Raw genomic sequence first — 20,603 nt, 5'->3', positions numbered from 1 at the left:
GCCGGCAGCGGTGAGAGTGTGAGGCCCCGGCTCCACCTTGGGGGCCCGAATTCTCCCATCCGAGGATCGAGGAGTCCTTTTCCCTGGGTGAGAGATGGCTCCTCTTTTGTCACCGCGAGTCCCAGCACGTGGTGCTGAGAAGCTATGTTGCTGGTGAACATTCGGTCAGTGGGATCCCGCAAACCCACCGAGCACCTCCGTTCATCCTTGCTGGTTGTGGGTTCACGGGGGGTCGTTGTGCATCCCCGTTTAGCCTGGAGCAGGTCCCCCCAGCTCTCTCGCTCTGAGTGGTGCCCATGGGGGCCTTGCTCTACCAGTCTCATCCCAAAGGTGACGGCTGCCAGCAGCCCGACACTACGCCCTCCCCGTCAGGTCAGGGAGTTGTAGGGACAGCGCTGACCGTAGGTCCTTCGTGGCGCTCAGGTTTGTGGGTAGCCCTGGCATCACAGAGGGGCTTAGGGTGTGGGATGGAGAGAGGGAAGGACGGGGAAAGGAGGGGATGGGGGGCGAGCCGGGCTGGGAGTGGCCGGCTGTCCCCCAGAGCTTGTCCCGCGGGTGCGGGGCGGCTGGTGTGGCCCACGGCGAGCATTTATTGAGCACAGACTGTATGCCAGGCACGGCTCTGAGTGTGAGCGTGGCAGGTGGGACCGGGGGTGTGCAGAGGTCTTTGCTCTCATGGCATTTCCGTTCTGGTCCGAGAGACTGATGAATAGTAAGCAACAAGAAAAAGTTAAGTAAGCAGGAAAATAGCAGGAAGCAGTTAGCGCTTTGACGAAAGGAAAACAGGAGGATGTCTTAGAACAGGGTTTGGCCATATCTGGCCCGCCGCCTGCTTTTGTCGAGCCTGGGAGCTAAGGATGGTTTTTATGTTTTGAAATGGTTGAAAAAAAAATCCAAAGGAGACTAGCACTGTGACCTGTGACAGTGGTCTGCTGTTCAAGTCCCAGTGTCGGTAAATCGAGTGTCATTGGAACAGGTCATGGTCACTGCGACCCGGGGTCCGTGGCAGCTTTCGAGCTACGATGCAGGGCTGGGAGGTGGCGGCAGACACCATGCTTGGCTCACGGTGGCCCTTTCCAGGAAAAGCTCCCGGACTCCTGAGTCAGGGAGTGACGGGGGGGCTTCCTCGGAGCGGGTGGCCATTGAAGGCCTCTCCGAGGTGACAGCAAGAGTAGCCACGAGACGACCCAGGGAAGCGAGCCTCCACTTTGAGGGTGCTGAGGTGGGAAGAGGGGCAGGAGGGACCGGGGTGCAGCTGGGGTAACCTCCCATCCCTATCTCATGGGCCACATCTTCATTGCTTGACCTGCGGGTAGCAGTGGTTTCAGGGATGTGGTTCTCCGCCCAATCTGATCTGTTTCCTCTGGGTCTGTTTTGGCCTTTGTCGTTTGTGCCAGAGCCTTGGCTCAGAAGGTCACCATCGGTCATCCGTCTCTACTTAAGACTGGCACTGACGCTCGTGGGAGACTCAGAGCAGGTGGGCAGGTGTGGGAGGCCGGCTGCATCCATGGCCACCTGGCAGGGCTCTCGTGTTAGAATGCAGATTTCTTTAGGGCAGGGCTTCCTGGCCGGGTCAGATTCCATGGAAAGGGCTCCCCCAGTTTCTTGCTGTGGAGAACAATCCGACCACCAGCATCCTGGGAACCAAGTGGGAGAAAAGTGCCGGGGCCCCCCCAGGGTTCAGTACGGACCCCCTGTTCTGCACGGGGCTCTTGTGTTCCACTGGACCTGGTGTCCCCCACCCTGGGGACACTCTGTGTCATCCTCTCCAAGGAAAGAACTCTCAGCTTCTGCCTGAGTAGGGAGGGGCACCCCCCAGCTGCATATGGAGTCAGGAGAGGATTTGGAGCACCACATCTTTCTGAGCTGACTTGGAGCAGCCCTCCCGTCCCCACCTCCGCTTCCAGAGACGCCCGGCGCTGTCGGTTCTTGACTCTTGGCGAGTTCGTTGGTAGAAACCATGTTTCTTTCTGGCTGTCTCTGGGGTAAGATTCAGCTCTCTTGGTCTGCTAAGTCAGCTGGTACCCATCCTTCTGTTTTCTGAATTTTTGTTCCTATCCTCCTGTTCTCTTTGTCCTTTAGGATTTATAGCTTTAAAAAAATCCTTATGTGGTCATCTTAGAAGGGTTTCAAGAGGGAACAAAATAGATGTATGTGTTGAATCCACCACCTTTGTCCTGACTCACTTATTTGAAATGTCGCTCTGGCTGTCATGTGAAGATGGAAAAGAGGAGGGCAGGGGTGAGCGGCAGAAGGGAGACCCAGTTAGGAGGTCACTGCAAAGTCCAGGAGGGAGACGATGGTGCTCTGGACACGGGTTAGTGATGGAGAGGAAAGGAAGCCAGTGACCTTGAGATGTGTTTTGAAGATCGTCAGTATGACTTACTAAGGCTTGGGTACAGGGAGGGCGGGAAAGTGAGGAAGCAAGATTAACTCCTCATTTCCTGGCGCAAGTCACATGTTTACTGTGGTGGGAGAGGCTTGGGGAGGAGCAAGTATGTGGGTGGAGATCAGAGCTGAGTTGAGATCCCTGTTAGACCTCTGAGTGGAGGCTTCCATAGCAGCTGCCTGTGTGATTCTGGAATGAAGGGGAGAGGTCAGGGCTTGGTCTAGGATTCACTGGCACCTGGATTGGTAATTTAAGTCCTTGAGACTAGATGAGATCACTTAGGAGGAGAGGAGGTGTCCCCAGGACTGCCCTGAGTCCTTCCAACGTTGAAGGGGAGAGGAGAGGAGAGGGGAGGGGAGAGTGGTTTTCTTCTCAGTAGTAGAGAAGAAAGCATTTCCAGGGCAGCGGTGAAATGCTACTGGCGCGTAGATTAAGGTGAAGACAGAGAAATTACCATTTGTGACAGAGACGCCCTGGTTTCCCCTTCTTCCTGAGTAATAGGATTCCCCCATTTTTAGCTGGGCACATGGTCACTCAGAATAAAAGCCATATTTCCTAGTCTCCCTTGCAGCTAGTTGTGGCTTTGTGACTAAGTTTGACCAATGGAGGTAACCAGAGCTGCAGTTTCCAGAAGTGTTCTAATAGGGAGAGGGCACGCTCTTCTTCACCTCTCCTTCTTTTCAGTTGACTGGGGTGTGATGTAATGGCTGGATTTCCTGCAGCCATTTTGGACTCTGAGATGACCTTAGGAATGGAAGTTACCCGTGGTAAGGCAAAGAGATCAAAGGCTCTTGGGTCTTTGATTCCATGGACCACCATTACAGCTCTGGACAGATTTTATATGAGAGAGAAATAAACTATCTTCTTTAAGTCACTTGTATTTTGTGTTTTTCTTTGTAATTTGCAGCCAGACTTATTTCTCACCGATACATCATGGGATCTGGCGATAAACACAGAGGCAGAGTGTCTGAAGCATGGACAGACAGCTGTAACAACAACAACAACAGTAATAATCCCACCCCTGACTCTTTATAGCACTTTTCAGTTTCCAGAGCACTTTCAAACCCACTGTCTTGCTTGATGTTTGCAGCTGCTCTGTGATGCTGTAGACATTTTCTTCCTAGATGAAGGAACTGAGGCTCAGAGGAATCATGTAACCTGGTTACTACATCACAGATCGTGTACTTCGACCTGGATTCTGTGGCCCCTCATCGGTGCTGGTGACCGTAGGTGGACAGTTGGTTGTGAATGTGTAGGAGGTTCTGCCCCAGAACTTGCCTGGTGCTGGGCAGAGAGCTGGGAGCTGGCCCCAAAGGCCCTGGGAGACACTGGCCTTCAAGGGCAGCAATGAAAGCTTTCTCACTTCTCGGGGAAAATGTGTCTATTTCCACAGTGGTAGAGACTGTGCCGGATAATTAGAGAAGTAAAGATCAGACAACCACCAACACTGGAGCGAAATGTGTTTGCCAGCTGGCGGGTGAGCAAGCCCATTTTGGAAGTACTTGGGTAGCAGTCAGACGTTCAGAGCAAGAGTCTGCCGAGCGTCCTCTGACTGTGGAAATGTTTTCTCGGTATCAAAGGGGATCTGCTTCTCTTTGTAGCCTCCCTTCCAGAGGCCGAACCCAGCACTTTTGAAGTTGGGCACGATTCTCTCCTTCTGCGTTTCCTCTTTGGTCATTACTTTGCTGACTTCTTTCCAATTTCTCTCTCTAAATCCCCACTGATCCTGATGTAGACCCTTTGTGGCGGGTGTATGCCTCTGATCGCTTGGAGATTGTTGGGGAGATACAGACTTTAAGCTGATTATGGGTTTGCACTTTCCAAAGGGTTTGTGAAGATGAGATGACTTTCAAGTTACTTGCTCGAGGTTATGTAGGGAAGTGCAAGCTGGAACTTGAAGCCAGCCTTGGGACTTCAAGACCACACGCTGCCTCCTAGAAAACCAAGAGCCCCTGGGAAATGCCGTTCTGTCCATCACACGCAGGGCCCCCTTTAATTTTTTTTTTAATTTATTTATTTTACTTATTGATTATTTTGGCTGCGTTGGGTCTTGGTTGCTACACACGGGCTTTCTCTAGTTGCGGCGCGTGGGGGCTACTCTTCGTTGCGGTGCGCGGGCTTCTCATTGCAGTGGCTTCTCTTGTTGCGGAGCACAGGCTCTAGGCGCGCGGGCTTCAGTAGTTGTGGCACGTGGGCTCAGTAGTTGTGGCTCGCGGGCTCTAGAGCGCAGGCTCAGTAGTTGTGGCACTTGGGCTTAGCTGCTCCGCGGCATGTGGGATCTCCCCGGACCAGGGCTCTAACCCGTGTCCCCTGCATTGGCAGGCGGATTCTTAACCACTGCGCCACCAGGGAAGTCCCTGACCCTCCCCAGCCCCACTGCTGGAGGCACATTAAAGCGAGCCTCACATGCCTGCTCCGGGGAACGGCCCGGCCCCTCCCCATGTACCACAGGCCCACTTGCCCTTCCCCTTCGTCTCACTGAATCTTGGATTCCTGGCCGTGGTCCCTGGCTTTGATATTTGCTGCTGCTGCCTCGGACTTGGCAACTCATCACATTCCCCTTGTAGCTTTTCGGGCCTCGGGTTTTCTCGTTCACCCCGTGCTCTGTTCCTGCCCCTGGTCCATGTCCTCTCTTGGTCTTGAGTGAGGAGCGCCCTGCCCCTGGCCTGGGCCGGAGATGGAAGCGGCGTTCGGATAGCATTGTGGCCAGGGGCCTAAGAAGACCCACATCCTGCTCTGGGTCACAGTTCTTCCCCCTCGAGGGAGAGAGATGCCTGCAAGAGGCTCAGCCAGGCACATACCACTGTCTTTATCAGGTGAGACTTGGACCCCAATGTCGAATTCTAGAAGGGTTGGCCTGAACGCCTACAACCCAAACAAGCCTCGTTTATCCCATAAATAATTTCTGAGCACCTAGGATGTGTCTGGCACGGTTCTGGCTCCTGGGGATGCAGCAGTGAATAGAATCAAAGTCCAGGTCCTGGGAGAGCTTACACGCTAGTGGGGGAATCACACGACAAATAAACAAAACTGCGCCAGGCCTCCTGTTCTGTTTATCCCCTCTCCCACCACAGCCGTACCCAGACAGTCTGGGGTATGATCTCTGTGAATCGGGGAGTGCAAGAGTCAAGGGCAACGGAGGGCATTTGCCTCCAGGTCTCCTGAGAGGAGACAGCGGCTCCCCGCTCCCGCTACCGTATGACAGCAAGACCGCTTGTCCCATCCGCAGAGAGATAGACGTGGCCCATCCGGCTGCGGGAGCAGCGTCGGCCTCTGGTAACTGGGACCCCGGAAAAGAGCCATATCCACGTGTGCTCACATGGAGAAAGCATGTCCTTCTGGCTCAAAGTGTGGTTCCCGTGCTTCCCCGGAACCCACAGACTCTCACCCCACTCACCCGTCCTACTGGAATCAAAATCTGCAGGTGATTCCTATGCACAGCAAAGTGTGAGAAGCAACAGGCTAGGCTCTTTGACCAGGTGCAGAGAAAAGCTGCGCCCCCAACCTGGTACCAATCTGTGATCATCCCTCCTGCTTGGAGGTGGAGCAGGTGATGGGCTTCCTCCCCTGGCAAAGGGATGCATTTGAGCAACAAACTCATCATTGTTTGATTTAGTTACTATAAATAAAATAATATCAATAAAAATAGAACATAAACATTAACTTCAAAAAAGGTGCTTCCTTTTCATTTGACGTAATATTTTCAACTGTCAAAATTTCAACAAATAAATATCATTCTATACCTTTGTATTAGTTTATAAACTACTAAGTCACTATCAGTTGAGTTTTTAATGTCTGAGGGGAACTTTTATGCATGGAAAAGAATACTTCATGTTATTTGTGTATTTTAAGTTTTTTTAATTGATTAAAGTTGTAAAATTTAAAGCCTGATTTTGTTAAGTTCAACTTGTAAATCTTGCTATTTGGTTCAGAAAGCTAGTAATTTTTTTGTTAAATCTCTTTTTCTTTCATTAATGTTCAGTTACCTTACAAATTCTCTAAACATTTACTCTCACAAACTGGATTAATTAAATTAGCTTAGACTATTTAAACTATAATTAAGCGCTTCAAATATCTAACAAGGCAGACTTATAAATCTAACAAAATCTTAGACACTAAGCATTTAACACTAAGAACTTAAACACTATTCACGAAACGTAATAAGTCTCAACTTACAGATCTAATCGGATTTATTTAGGTGTTTAACCTTCACACTTAATCCACCTTAGTATTAAACTAGCATCACAAGTCGAATATATCACATACTTTTATACTTTTCCAACACTGTAAACAGCAGGTAAAAATTGTTCACTTTAAAATGGTTAATGGTTAATTTCATGTTATGTGAATTTTTTAAAAGAATTTAAATTTTCAATTATATTTTTAGGGAATTCCCTAGTGCTCCAGTGGTTAAGACTCCATGCTTTCACTGCCGAGGCCGTGGGTTCAGCCCCTGGCTGGGGAACTAAGATCCTGCAAGCTGCACGGTGCAGCCAACCAACAGCAACAAAAAATAAATTATATTTTTAAACTTACTCTCCAAACCCAGATAAAATATAAATTAAATTACCCTAATGGTTACAATAATTAACTGTTACATCCTTAAACCTATCACAAAAGTTTTAATACATATTTGTGTCATATTTATATTTATTTTCAAGCCTCTGTCTAAACAAAACAAGCAGAATCAGCCTCACAGGTGTGCTGAGATGACTACAGTGAAGGTTTAGGGCTTGGATACACTTTACACTTTGGGGTTATAAGCTCCGTATTTGGAGCTGCCATACTGTTACAGATATGGGGACTCGCCCACCTGGAGACTGGGTGAGGCTGGGAGAGGGGTCTGGACGTCACCCAGCCTGGCAATTATCTGTGGGAGTGGCTTCTTGCAGTCGAATTTTGCCTGCCACAATAACAAAATTCCTAAAACCCTCATCTTAAAAAAAAAAAAAGACACCCCAGTGCCTCCTTCACCCCTGAGTGTCTCACTGCCTGGAGAAAAGCACAAGAAATTCACAGCTTAATTATTAACCAGCACTTGGCTATGGCGTGCACATTGCTGGAATAGTTGACATTTTTGGGAACTCACGTACACCTTTTTTTAGTGCAATCCGTATTCAGTATCATTAGGGACTCGGGCTTTTTGTAAGTTTTGATTCCTTTCTGATACTCAGATCGCCAGCTTTGCCTTGTTTTGCTGTGTCCCTTTTCCTTTTCACACTACCTCACGTGTCCTTTGAAATGCTGTGCTCTGGCCTCATCTAGCAGACTTAGGCCTGCTTTGACTTTTCTGCCCCGAGGCGTGGAACCTGCTACTCTCCGGGGAGCCCTGGTTTCTTTAAGTGGTGAATGTTATAAGTGACCAATATCTGGGCACTCGTGGCGCAGATCACGTTATCCACGTGAGAACAGAGGAAGGACTCTCCACTCCTAGTCCACTCCAGTGAGAGAGCCGGAAAGTGAGTTCACATGGATGTGTCCAGTAACCTCCAACCTTGCTCTGTCCTTTAGAAAATATACTTTAGATGTAAGAGCTTCTCATTTGATTTCCCCCCTTTAAATTACCAGCTTTTAGCGACCAGCTGCTGCTTCTTCTTTAACGTCATGCTATACATATTTTAATTATAATACAATGAATTTTTTAATGTCACACGTGGATGTACATCAGCTTGGATCCTGGACGTCCTGGCTAGGGCTGCAGGTGCGCCCCCCTTCACTTTTATGATCCTCCTGTCTTATCAACCGCCATCCTCTGGGCATTTTATTGACAGTCACACAATTTCATCTCTTGCTGCCTTATGGAATTCACTAGGCTGGGTTCCAATTTCAAAGCATCAGCTTGGATGCTCTCCTTTCTCCTTTGCCTTCTGGCTCTCCTCGGCCTTTTATGCTGGAGATGGGCTGTCATTTTCTTTCTCCCTGTTATCTTCAAGACTCCTCTCTCAGGTTGTCTCAGTGTGTGCGCCTCAACCATCTGCTTTTTAACGAGGTCAGCCTTTGGGAGGAAATAAAATCAATACATACTTAACAAAGTTAACCTATTTGACACAACATATTTTTGTAGGTAAGCAGATTTCTTCTTCATAGTCCGTATGATGATGGAAGAAGGCAGAGAACCCAATTTTCATCAAAGTCTAAGCCCCTCTCCCCAATACCCCATCCATCCCCAGCCAGACCCTTGCCCTCCAGTGCACGCCACTTTGCCTTCACCCAGCTGCCACCTCCGTCCAGCACACCGCAGTGCCCAGCCAACGCCCCGAATCCCTTTCCCTTCTGGGAGGACAGACCCCAAGGTGTCCCCCAATCCTTGACTCCTGGTGTTCACGCCTCCCCTTGAGCGCACGCACCTGTGACTTGCTTCTAATGAAGAGACCAAGTTTCTATACTTCACTTCTATAATTCCTTCCCTCCTTCTACGGAAACGTCTACTAGTTGTGGTCTCTTATCTTTCCCATATATTCAACCTCTTTGTCTCAACTGGATCCCCCCGTAAGCTTTTAAATATATATGTATATGTATTTTCTGTCCCATTTTCCTTTTTTTCTCCCTCTGGGACCCCAATTACCCATATATTAGACATTTTGATATTATCCCACAGATTCCTGTCACTCTATCGTTTTCCTTTCTGATTTTTTTTCCTTTCTTTCAGATTCATTACTTTCTATTGATCTACCTTCAAGTTCATGTTCTCTTTCCCCTGGATCTTCATTTAGCCATTAAGCCCACGCAGTGAATTATTTTTATTCCAGGTATTTAGTTCTAAAATTTCCATTTGGTTCCCTTTTATATTTTCTACTTTGGTTTTCTGCTGTGGTTTCCTATCTGTTCTTTTATTATAAATGCATTTTTCTTTATACCCTTGAACACAGTTATAATAGCTACTTTAAAATCCTTGTCTAATAATTCCAGCATCTGAGTTATCTTGGGATTGGCCTCTGTTTGTTTTTCCCTTGAGAATGGGTCACATTTCCCTGGTTCTTTGTACGCCGAGAATTTTGGGTTATATCCTGAATATTTTGAAGGTTATTTTGAGGAGGCCCTGGATTCTATTTTATCCCTTAGAAAAGCATTGATATTTTCCTTTGACAGGTAATTAACTTGGGTATAGTCAAACTACAAACATTGTCTTCCTTGTAGCAGGCAACTGCTCAAGTCTCAGTTTGGTTCTCTTATCTTTGCCGGGATTCCTTTCATTTTTCCTGCTCAGATGCGGTTCAGGCATGAGTCGGAGACTTGGGCAAAGTTTGTTATACAGAGAATTCTGGTTCCTCTTCTCTGGCTCTCTCCTTCCCAGGACTCACGCCTCACTCTTCAGCAACCTTAATTGCTCTGGGCTCCATCCTCTGGTTCCTCCTGCCAGAAAGACAGTGGGTTTTCTGTTGCAACTTTATCCATCTTATGCTGTAGAGTGACTGTGGCCAACACAGGGGAAAAAATTTTTTTTACTGAGAAATCACCTCATGCCAGTTGCTTCATCCACGTTTTGAATCCCCTCCAAAATCTCCCTGCTTGGGTTCTCTTTCCAGAGCTCTCAGGTAGTTGGGTTTGGGGGCGGTGGGCGTTGTTTGGGTTTTGTTTGTTGGGTTTTTTTTGGCTTTGTTTTTTTGTATGTTGTCCAGAGTATATAGATATTACTTGTGGGAGGTTTGCTCTATTAGGACCTGATTCTTTTACACCAGAAGTAGGACTCTTCCCGCAAGGTTTTACAGAGGCTCAATTCTCCCATTAAATTCCGCAAACCCTCCCATGCTCTACAACCTCCTTCAGCCACCTGCCCTGTGTCTCTTCCCTGTGGGAAGAAGCCTATTTTGGGAAGAATTGTCTACCTCCCTCTCTCAGCCTCCATCCCATTCTCAACTCTCTCCAGCACAGCTTCTGCCTTGTCATTGCAAAGAAATGGCTTTTGCCAAGACCCCCAGGGACCTTAAACTCACTATAGCTGATGGGTATTTTTTGGGTTTTTTTTTGGCTGCATCACACAGTGTGTGAGATCTTAGTTCCCCGACTAGGGATCGAACCTGAGCCGTGGCAGTGAAAGTGCCAAGTACTAACCACTGGACTGCCAGGGAAATCCCCGATGGGTACTTATTAACCCTCATCTTCCTTGAACTCACCGTCTACCCCCTCAGTCTAGTCCTCTTCCCTTCTTGCCTATGTCCGTGATGGCTCCACCAACCGTCCTGTGAGGCTGGCCAGAAACCTGACCATCATTCTCAACAGCTTCCCCCTCCCTGCCCCCAGTCCTTCAGATCCACTCTGTGTATGTCGCTTTCTGCCTCTCTCAAGTCTATCCACATCCCTCCTTTGTTACCACCACCGACTGGACCAAGCTAACTTCACCTCGTGCGTAGACCACTGCTAAAGCCTCCTACTCCCCTCCAGCCAGAGGGGAAGTCTCAAAATGCAAATCTGATCCTGTCTGAAAGCCTTCACTGATGACTTACTTATCTTCGGACATACGTGCATGTCAAAATCCTTCGCGTGACCCAGCATAGTCTGCTGCCTATGTAATGCTTTGCCCTAACCCTGCACAACTCCCTTGTCTCAGACACATTACATTTCCTGTGCTGTGGCCAATTCACGTTTGGGTTTAATGCTTTTAACTGGACAGTCCTTTCTCATGTGATTGTGGTCTGCAGGGCAGAATTTTAAGTGTGGTTTTAAATCGTGGAACTGTCCTTGGAAAGCATACAGAACTATTCGAAGATCGTTAAGAAAGTTGAAACAAATGTGGCCATACAAATGTATGGCTATTAGTGTTACATTTATTGATTCCAACAAACCAGCAAATTCCTCAGGCGCTCTGCACACTGTTCAGATAGCTGGTGTCCATGTGGCGCGCGCGCGCGCACACACACACACACACACACACACACACACACCGGCGGACAGTTACCATGTGCTTCTCAGTACGCCACATCAGGTGGACAAATGCCAACAGCTTTAGCTCACCTGAAGGCCTTCTGCAGGGGTGATCTGCTTTTCTTGGCCTCTGTACCTTCTGTCTGATTTCACAGTGTTGCCTGTGCCTTTCTGTCTTTACAGAGTACATGCTGACCACCAGGAATTCCAGCAGAGAAGCTGCACTTCTTCACACAGGGGCTGACCGAGACTTTGTAGAACCTAGGCAGCTCCAGACCAACCCTGCTCTAGAAGTGCATGCTTTCTGCAGGCACCGACCCACCTTGGGTCACACACGCCTGTGTGCATACCCACTCCGAATTATGTGTATATTTTACGCTAGTGATTTTGGTCAGTCTCAGTTTTTCATACCTGAGAACTTGGATCCAAGCCACTCTCGCCCCTACAACACATCTGAAGATAGCCCGGAGTCTGAAGGCCCTAATTTGGTCCAAGGGTTGGCAAACTATGGCCTGATGCCTGTTTTTGTAAATAAAGCTTTAGTGGGACACAGTCATGCTCGCTCACTCCGTGTTGTCTACGGCTGAGTTTCGTACTACAGTGGAAGAGTTGGGTACTTGCAGCAGAGACCGTATGGCCTGCAAAGCCTAAAATATTTAGTATCTGGCCCTTTACAGAAGAAGTTCGCAGACCTCTGACTGTCTATGTTTTCTAACTGCTTCAGTGACAATCAATAACAAAGTAGAGTTGCCAGATTCAGTAGTTAAAAATACAGGACACTCAGATAAACAACGAAATTTCAGATAAGTGATGAATATTTCCTTTAGAATAAGCATGTCCCAAATATCACCTGGCAACCTTCTAACAAAGGCTTGTACAAGACACCTGTGGTCTACGGCTCCCTCAGTCCTGCCACCCCTGCCTCACTTTAGCTTTGGAAGAGAAAGAAGTTGAAGGAAGGAGGTGCCCTGGGGATGATCTGCATTCTTTACAAGAGAGAGCGCGAAAAGGAAGCAGAAGAAAGTCGTTGGTCACTTCTGCCTTCCTCGCTGTAAGAACTTTGGGAGGTTTGGGTTTGGGTCCCCTGGGGGCAGCTGGCAGGCTGTAGTGACCAGTAACCACTCTTCACATTTCATGAACAAATGTTGTTGAAGGGGATGGGGAGGGAAGGAGCTGTTTCATTTTTCATGCTGGAAAGTGTTTCTTTAAATGAGCAGCTCCACTGTGCATTTAACGGATGGTTTATATGTTTTCTTGTTGTCTGGTTTAATGCCCTGATTTTAATCCCTGGTAGATGGAGAAACTACCACTCTTTCCTGGTAGATGTGGAAATAGACCTCCTGGTACACTCTGCCTCTTTTTTTTTTTTTTAAGTCTTTATTGAATTTTTTACAATGTTGCTTCTGTTTTCTGTTTTGGTCTTTTGGCCTCGAGGCATGTGGGATCTTAGCTCCCTGACCAGGGATCGAACCCGCACCCCCTGCATCGGAAGGCGAAGTCTTAACCACTGACCGCCAGGGAATTCCCTACACTCTGCCTCTTACTGTCCCTTCGTATCATCTCCATGTCAGAGGGGTGGTTGAAGTCATCTTAGATGGGAGATACCTCTGAAGTAGCATCTAGCTGATGGAAACTGGATGAGGAGACAGTCCTGTGCCCATTTCCTGGCTAAATGACCTGGAGGACATTACCTAACCCTTCCGAGCCTCACTTTCCCCCTCTGTAAAGTGGAAGGATGACGGCAGCCCCTACATCATGGAGCTGTTATGAGGATTCAACGAATCAGAACACGTGAAGGACTTAGAACCGTGCCTGGCACACAGCACTTGGTGAATGTTAGCTGTTGTTCTTTGCTTTACTAGCTGACTTGAAGAGACCAACGGCCAAACGTGGAGTGTCCCCCAAACCCAGCCACCAGCAGTGTGAAGTCTCCCCACTAGGTGTCGCAATTCAGCAGGTCCTGCCTGTCCCTTAGCTTGACTTTTTGCTTATTATCATTTTTGATTTGATTTGGCGATTTCAAGGGGATATAAACTAACACACTATCTCTTGAAGCCTCTGGGGATCCAGAAATTCCAGCAGAATTGCTGACGTCCAGGGCTGGAAGAAGCTCTTTGGAGTGCTGCCCTTGTCCAGAGTTAGTGTGACATGTAATTTATTGTCCAAACCAAGATATTTTGAGAGTGAAAGGGGGGCCATTAATAACGGTGCCAGGAAAAGAGGAGTACATGGGATGTACCCCAAGATCCTGGAAATGGACACACCATCTATGGGGGTTTTTCCTCAGCATTTTCAGAATCCCCAGGACAGAAACTCCTAAGGAGCCCAGTACAGTAAACTGTGACATTGTGCTTAGGGGGGTGTCTTAACTCCCACAGGTGTCTTTCTGCCCTAAGAGTGTCCTGCCTCCTTGTCAGGTCATTTGTTTGAGTTTGTCCTCGGTGGACACGGTGGGAGTGTGTCTGCCCCACAGACCTCGAGGCACCTTGCCCTCCTCTATGTTGAATACTTCCTTATCCTCTATGGCTTTTCTCCCAGCTGTAAACCCCTTCAGAGGCACGAAGAGGGGTCGAAGAGGTCGAAGGAGGGTGAGCTGTGTGGTCACTTTCTGGGTTATTGCTGAGGGGATTCTTCTTTTTAAAAAATTTTCTTGAAATATAGTTGATTTACAGTGTTGTGTTAGTTTCAGGTGTACAGCAAAGTGATTCAGTTATACATTTACATATATCCACTCTTTTTAAGATTCTATTCCCATATAGGTCATTACAGAGTATTGAGTAGAGTTCCCTGTGCTATACGGTAGGACCTTGTTGATTATCTATTTTGTATATAGTAGTGTGTATATGTCAATCCCAATCTCCCAATTTATCCCTCTCCCCCCACCTTTTCCCCTGGTAACCATAAGTTTGTTTTCTACACCTGTGACTCTATTGAGGGGATTCTTCTAAGGTTTCTTCCAACCCTAAGGCTCCATTGTCCTATTATTTCAGGTTTGCTTATCTCCCATTAAAGGGCAGGGAGAGGCTAATGTTTGCACCCACCATGCATCAAATGTTGTGCTTTTGCCTCAGTCATCTTGGCCATCCCATCAACCCTGGGGGATTGGTAATATGAAACCCCATTTCACAGGTGAGGAAACTGAGGCCTAGAGAGGTCACAGCCCATAAGAGGCAGAGTCAGGGTTCAATCCCAGGTCTGGCTAGCTCCAAAGCCCTGTCCTACCACATGAGGCTGCCTCCCAGTGTTTTTACAGTAAGATGACTCCCACAGCGGACATCACAGGCAAATCCCTTTCCCTCTCTGGGTCTCACTTTCCTCTTCTGGAAGCTGGGCAGGGTTAGTTGCATGTGGTAAGGGCTGCCACAGTGACTGGAGAGATTGGGGCTTGGGGGTGGAGGGGGTCAGCCTGGGAAGACTTTATGGGGGGCATTGAACAAGGGTTGGAAGGAAAGAAAGGGGAGTCAGAGGGGGTGGATTATTGGGTTAAGTCTAATAGACAAAAACAAGATTGTGCGTGTATGAGAAGAGGGGGCCCAAGAGATGAGCAGAAACTGCCATCCAACTAGGAAAGGCCAAGGGGACCCTGGTGATTAGTCAGGTTAAAAAACTTTGTCTCAAATCATACTTAGTGCAGGATGGTGCAGGTGGGAAGCACAGAACACATTTCCACGACAGTAATGAAGCAGGAGAGGTGACTGCTCGCGGGTCACTTCGGAAGAGAGTCCAGGCCCAGAGAGGAAGGCCTACAGGAAGCCCTGGGCGGGAGACGCGTAACCTGAGTTTGTCCCACTGCAGTTCACGTCCTCCGGACGCACGGTGCCCTTTACCAGCACTTGGAGGCCGTTACTCCTGGGGAGGTGGACAGCGGGTCCTCCAACAGCCTCTCCGGGCAGGCGGTCCCTAATACACAGCCAGGGAAGGACTGCCTAGGTGTGCGGGCAGGCGGGAGGCCACAGAGGCAAGGCTGCGACCCTGGCCGGGACCGGATGGCTTTGGGCCGGTGTCTGGTCGCCAAGCGCAGGAGCGCGAACTCCCAGGCCCTGATCCTCCCGAGACACTCTGGTCCTGCTGCGGCTCTAGACCCTGGGGCAGGGGCAGGGGTCGCACCAGCGCCCCGGAGGAGTGGCCGATCCGAGAATCCAGGCGGCGGGGAGGGAGGAAGGCTCCCGGAGGGCAGCCACATCTGGCCCAGGACGCCCGCGCCCAGCACGGCCCTGGCCTGCCCGTGGGTCCCTCCAGCTCCAACGCCGGGGATCCGGCCGGGGGTGCTGGAGGCCCCCGGCCCCAGTCCCCGCCCTCAGCCTCGCACACCCCTTCCCCACCCGCTGTCCCGCCCGCAGTGCCCACGCCAGCTCCCGGCTTTAGTCCCCGCCCCCACCTCTCGCGCGGCGGACCGGGCCCCCACGGCCTCCCAGTTCCCGGGCCGGCCCCGCCCCGCGGCCTCGCCCCGCCCCGCGGCCTCGCCCCGCCCCGCGGCCTCGCCCCGCCCCGCGGCCTCGCCCCGCCCCGCGGCCTCGCCCCGCCCCGCGGCCTCGCCCCGCCCCGCGGCCTCGCGGTCCAGGGCAGACCCCGCCCCCTGTTTCCGCTGGCTGCTGCTGTGGCGGCGGCGGCGCGCGAGCGCGAGAGAGGCGGACCCCGCATTCCTGGGAGCTCGGTGAGTGCGGCCCGGGCGGGTTGGGCGGGTGGGGCGGCGGGCCGCGAGCCGGAGGCTCGGGAGCGTACGGGGTTACGGGCCCCGGCCGGCTGGGGGCGGGCCCGCAAGCCCCCGACCCGGTTCCCGGAGGGGCGAGCGGCCCGGGGCGCCCCTGGGAGGGGTGTCGAGGGGCGGCAGTGGGCGAGCTGAGGGAGGGGTGGGGTCAGCGCCCTGTGAGGGGGCGGGAGGCCCGAAGGGGACGGTGTGCGCGGTAGCGGGGCGGAGAGGGGTCTGCAAGGGGAGAGGTTCCGAGGAAGACCTTTTGGAAATGCGGCTGCGGGAGTGGACGGCGGAATCCCAGGCGAAGGGATGGGGGTCTGTAGGATGCAGCAGAAAGGGGGAGCCCCGGAGCTGTCAAGGGTTTCTCACTTTGTGACCTAGTGGACCGGCTGGGGGAGGTCCATACAGCGCCCCCAGGGAGGGCCGGGGGCTCGGGCAGGGCTGGGATACTAACTGCAGCCCCCCGGCACCCCGACCACTCCTTGCGCCACCGCTGGCAGATCGGTACTCAGAGTGACAGGGCTTTGGCACGCCCCGAGGTCCGAGATGTAGTCCATCTGTGCATCCAAGTTTGGGACTTTAAAAAACTTTGTTGTGGTTAAAAAAAAAAAAAAAAAAAAGTCCAAACAAGAAACTGGCTCTTTACTGAGAGCAGTATTTGTACTCGTGTATTTCAGAACTGGAGTCTTGGATGGCCTGTTTTTGAAAAAGATACTGGTCCCTTCTCAACCTCTTTCCCAAATACCTGTAGTGTCTGGGGAGGTTTGAAGCACTGGGGTACTATGGGATCCCCTGGGCTGGGTAGAACTTTCCTCCCCATCCCCCAAATAAGGATAAGACCGCAGCAGTTCATCTTTCTTTGGTTCAGAGAACCAAACTCATTATGTGAGGATGCCCTTCTGACAGGCAGCTGTCCCCTTCCCTGGGGTGACTCAGGTGTCCTCCTCCAGGAAGCTTTCCTGGACTAGTGGAGAAAACTGAAGACTCATGCTCTGATCCCTGTATACCAGCCAGCTTCCCTCTCTTTACTGAAAATAGCCATAGAGAATGTTTTGTATGTATGTTCTGCTATAAAGATGTGCAGTCAGCTTGTCACCCTAAGTAATGGGAAGGGGAGGAGAGGTATTACGGACAATTTCAAACGATGGACTGGACAAATCATTTATATTTAGCTAAGGAATGCAGCCGGAGAGGCAGAGGTTCACACTGGCTTCCTACCCTCCGCCTGGTCCTGGCAGGGCTGTTGCAGCTGAGCTGTGGGTTGTGGGGTGAGGGAGGGAAGAGGGTTGAGGTGGATAAAACTTGAAGGGTAATTCAGTTCTACACTCACTCATTGAAGACTTGCTGTGTGCAAGGCCGGGAACAGCTGAGAGTGGACCAGAATGGAGAGGGAGTTTTTTTGGTCTGACTTAATCAGATTTTAATCTTTCAATCTATAAACAGATAGTTAATATGAATAACAGTAACTAGTGTTTATAAAGTAATTTGTAGGGGATTCCCTGGTGGCCCAGTGGTTATGACTCCACGCTTCCATTGCTGAGGGCGCGGGTTGGATCCCTGGAGGGGGAAACTAAGGTCCCACAAGCTGTGCTGTGCGGCCAAAAAGAATAAATAAATAAAGTAATTTGTAGTTGGCCAAGTGCTTTCTCTGTACATTAGCTGTATATAATTTTCTTTGATTCGCACATAATGTTGTAAAGCATATGTTATTTTTAATTCTCTTCGTGTAGTTTAGGAGAATGAGGCTAAGAGAGACTAAACGACTTCTCTGAGGTCACAGAACTCATAAGTGGAAGAAGCAGAACTTGAACCCATGGCTTCTGACCTCTTATGCTGTGTTTTCTACTACTCCCAGCTGCTTCTGCCATTCTTTACTGTTGAGCCTGGGAGACCTAGGCTCCGACCTTAGTCCTAACATCACCTAACCCTCGGCAAGTTACCTCCCCTCACCAGCTCTCTGTTTTGGAGGGTTATTGGGTTAAAATATTTCTAGAATCTCTTTCAGCATTGGATATCTTAACAGTGTACAATGCTATCAGCAGCCAATCAGTCAGTTAGTAAGTGTGCTTTATTTATTTGTTATTTTTTAAAAATAAATTTATCTATTTATTTATTTTTGGCTGCATTAGGTCTCTGTTGCTGTGCATGGGCTTTCTCTAGTTGCGGCGAGTGGGGGCTACTATTCATTGTGGTGCGCGGGCTTCTCACTGCGGTGGCTTCTCTTGTTGCGGAGCGTGGGCTCTAGGCGCACAGGTTTCAGTAGTTGGGGCACGCGGGCTCAGTAGTTGTGGCTCGTGGGCTCTAGAGCGCAGGCTCAGTAGGTGTGGCACATGGGCTTAGTTGCTCTGCGGCATATGGGATCTTCTCGGACCAGGGCTCGAACCCGTGTCCCCTGCATTGGCAGGTGGATTCTTAACCACTGTGCCACCAGGGAATTCCTACTTGTCATTTTTAATTGTGGCAAAGAAACACATGACACAAATGACCATCGTAACCATTTGTAAATGTACAGTCCAGCTGCATGAAGTATATTCACATTGTTCTGCAACAGATCTCCAGAATATTTTCATCTGCAAAACTGAAACTGTACACCCATTAAACAACTCCCCATTTCCCCCTCCCCCCAGCCCCTGGCAACCTCCATTCTACTTAGTGTGCTTTATTAAGCTCCTACTATGTCCTTAATTAATGTTGCCCTTGAGGAGTGAATAAGGCAAGTCTGGGTAGCTGACCAGAGTGCCAGTCTTCATCTCTGTGAATGTAACTCCAGCACCGGCCCCCTAGCACCGGCCGTATTGTTCAGTAAAAGAGTGAGCAGGTGAGACTAGGCAGTGGTCATGAGTTGCAAACAGCAGGATGCTTTCCTTTAGATTCTGATCTCACCATTTATTAGACGATGGCTTTGGTTAAGTTACTTAACTTCTCTACATCTCAGCTTCCCAAACTGTAAAATGTACATATTGTGGTACATACTTTATAGAGAGATAAGGATTAAATTGGTTAGTATATGTAAGAAACTAACCATGGATTTTTAGAAGATAATAAATGCTAATTAAAGTTTTTATTACTTAAGGAAAAAAAAAAAAAAGAGTGAGCAGCTGAGGCCTGGGCAAGGGCCTTCACCTCTTTGAGCTTTCGCTTCCTGCTTGCAAAACAAGGATAACAATACTGAGCTCTCAAGGCTGTTGGAAGGAGCAGTGAGATAATGTATGTGAAGCACGTAGCTTAGGGCCTCAGACACAGCAGGTGTTCAGTAAACGGTGCCTGTTATTTATAACCTAGCTGAGGAGGCTAGACTAACAAGAGAGGATAGGACTTCTTCTACCATTAAGGCCCAGGCCTGCTGTGGTGGGCATCCCACGGACTGAGGGAATGGATCTCATCCAGGTGCCTTAGCCTGGCACTCCACATCCTCCCTACCCGTCCCGGCTGGCCTGTCTAGCCTTACCTCCCACTCCCCTTCCCCCAGGGACCCCCGGTGCCAGCCAGACTCATCTCTGAGCATGCTTCGCTCATTCCTTCTTTGTCCCTTAGTTCATACTGTTCCACCTTCCTGGAATGCTCCTCCCCACTCCCTCCTTCCCCTCTTTTGAAGATCGTACTCATGTCTGAGCTCCTTCATGGAGCCTTCCCTGGCCACCCATCCCCAAAGAACCTCCTTTTCCTTGGAACCCCTTTGGCATTTTATGTCTTCATCTCTCCTGGCTTTCCTACACTGCCTGAGGTGATCCTTTCGTATGTATATCTTAGTACAAGAGTCTGTGCTGAGTTCTGGTGATGCAAAAATGAAAATGGTAAATGTCCTTGTCTTCATGGGGCATAAAACACAGTAAAGGGTTAAGAAAGGGCTTCAAAAAATGACAATTCAGGAACTTCCCTGGTGGTCCACTGGTTAAGAATCTGCGCTTCCACTGCAAGGCGCACGGGTTCGATTTCTGGTCAGGGAACTAAGATCCCGCATGCCATGTGGTGTGGCCAAAAAAAAAAAAAAGACAATTCAAAATATAAGGTGAATAGCTTATGAGAGTAGAATGTGGTTTCAAACAGGGGGATAAGTCACCCTGATGCTAGAGGACCACCTCGTGCAGCAGGTGGTGTTTGATGCGAACTTTGAAGTGTGGCTTGCATTTCTACAGAAGAGAAGAAAGGTCAGCCTGAGGAGTGGCATTGAGAAAGTGCTGGGGTTTGGAATAGCTCAGTCGGGCCAGTGAGTGGGTTGTGTGGGAGGAACCAGAGAGACAAAAGGCTGGACAGGTAGACAGTGACCATATTATGGGTGGCTTCAAATGTCCAGCCAAGTAATTTCCTCCATCCATGCATTGAAATTAAGTGTCTCCCATGAGCTGCCTGCTGGTGCTGGGGGGACTGCGGTTAACCTTGGGGGGCCTGGGAACCTTGCCGGTTTTTGAGTAGGGGTCGCAGAAGCAGGGCTAGGCCTGTGGAGGGCGAGTATGGGGTCTGTGAAGAGAAGAAATCATGGTGGGGAGAGTGGCTGGGCAGCTGTGAGGAACAAACCTGAGACATTTTGGAAGTAGGATTGAGACCATCAGTGGATTGACAGGATGGGGTGGTGAGGAAACGATGCAGGGGCACTGGAGGGGATTCTGGGCTGGATGGTGAGGATGCAGGGCCCTTTGCTCTTTTCAGGGGGGCATCATC

The 20,603-nt window shown here is 49.7% G+C and overlaps 1 protein-coding gene across 1 annotated transcript in view; it reads left to right on the top strand.

Moving 5' to 3' along the window:
• Nucleotides 1-15,840: 15,840 nt before the first annotated feature.
• The window catches only part of TSPAN9 (tetraspanin 9), a 181,243-nt gene continuing 176,480 nt past the window's right edge, over nucleotides 15,841-20,603 (top strand). Inside the window, exon 1 of the mRNA XM_082421134.1 lies at nucleotides 15,841-15,905. The gene's annotated coding sequence lies outside the window, so the exon portion shown is untranslated. The remainder of the gene's footprint in view (nucleotides 15,906-20,603) is intronic.

This window comes from Balaenoptera physalus (assembly GCF_965194825.1).
Source record: "Balaenoptera physalus genome assembly, chromosome: 13".
Classification (NCBI taxonomy): Eukaryota; Metazoa; Chordata; class Mammalia; order Artiodactyla; family Balaenopteridae; genus Balaenoptera; species Balaenoptera physalus.
The sequence above is the reverse complement of the archived record's forward strand: the minus strand, read 5'-3'. Positions and strand labels throughout refer to the sequence as shown.